The sequence below is a fragment of the Echinops telfairi genome, unplaced genomic scaffold, assembly GCF_000313985.2.
Source record: "Echinops telfairi isolate 266 unplaced genomic scaffold, ASM31398v2 ScPeMD7_443;HRSCAF=831, whole genome shotgun sequence".
NCBI lineage: Eukaryota > Metazoa > Chordata > Mammalia > Afrosoricida > Tenrecidae > Echinops > Echinops telfairi.
The window spans coordinates 52,776,687-52,777,958 of record NW_022104341.1 but is presented as its reverse complement, the minus strand read 5'-3'; positions in this window follow the sequence as shown (position 1 = coordinate 52,777,958).

Genomic DNA, 1,272 nt, shown 5'->3' with positions numbered 1-1,272 from the left:
GCAAACTTTGTCCTGTTTTGAACCACACGGTATCTCATTACATAGTATGGCATTACCTTATGCCCAATCTATATTCACTGCATTCAATTGTCTAAAAAATAGCTTTAGTATTGTTTTGCTTCCATCCGGATGCAGAGAAGGTTCATAAGTTTAATTTCATTTTGCTGTGCCTTCTCTTTCTTTTATTCTCTAACAACCCCTTTTCCTGCTCCTCATTCTGCCTCTAGATTTTGGTCATGTCATTCTTGCTTTGTTAGCGCAACGAGGTCAGTTTCCTTGGAGAAGGTTCATTTCCTGGTGGCATGATCAACTTGGCTTCTCTTCGCTGTGGGTTTTGTTAAATGATATTGAGGTCTTGAGACTTGATTAAATTCTATTTCAGATGTTTAAAGACATGTTCCACACTGACAGTGTTTTGTATCTTAGAAGAAGTATTTTAATTGGTTTTATTTTGAAATTGTCTTTGACCAAAAGCAACATCATTCTTTCAGATGACTCGGGGTTTATGGAATGTCATCACTTTTGGGTTGTAGCCTTCACTATCTAAGTAGTGGAACAAATTTTCAATTCAACATTACTTTGCTGATGAATATCTTCCCATTACTTATGGTTATAAAACAAAGAAGAAGCTAATAGAAAATTCACCTAGATATGTAAGTTGGTGTTAAAAGTTGGAAATCTTAAGCAACAAGTACCTTTACCTTGTAAAAGTCATATTTTTTCTATCCATGTAGCATCTGAGAAATAAATAGAACTTTAAAAGTAAGGCATGAGGAATTTTCCAGTTGAGCAGCTACGTAATAAATAAACTGTAGTGTATTCATACATGCAGATAGAAGTAAATGATCAGATTTCTTTTAGAGAGTCACTAATTTGGAGTTCTAAGAAGACATGTACTATTGGCCTTCTAGCTTTCCCTTGCCTAGTGGCAATAAAATCATTCACATTTCTCTCTTGAAACTATGGCTCTTTGATTAAGTATGGAGCCCTGGTGGTGTGGTGGTTTCCCATTAGGCAGTGATTCAAAACCGCCAACAGCTCCTCAGGAGAAAGACTGGGCTTTCTACTCTGGCAAATTGTTACCATCTCAGAAACCCTCAGAGGGGCTTGCTGAGTCCGTACTGACTAGATGGTAGTGAGTGGTTAACAATAGCAATACTTAACAGTAGCTTTATCTCAAATCATACAACTTTACATATATTCTCTTACACTGTGTCTTCTGAAAGTCCACATGTATGTCTCATTTGTGCTTTCTGGGAAAGCTTAGCGTGA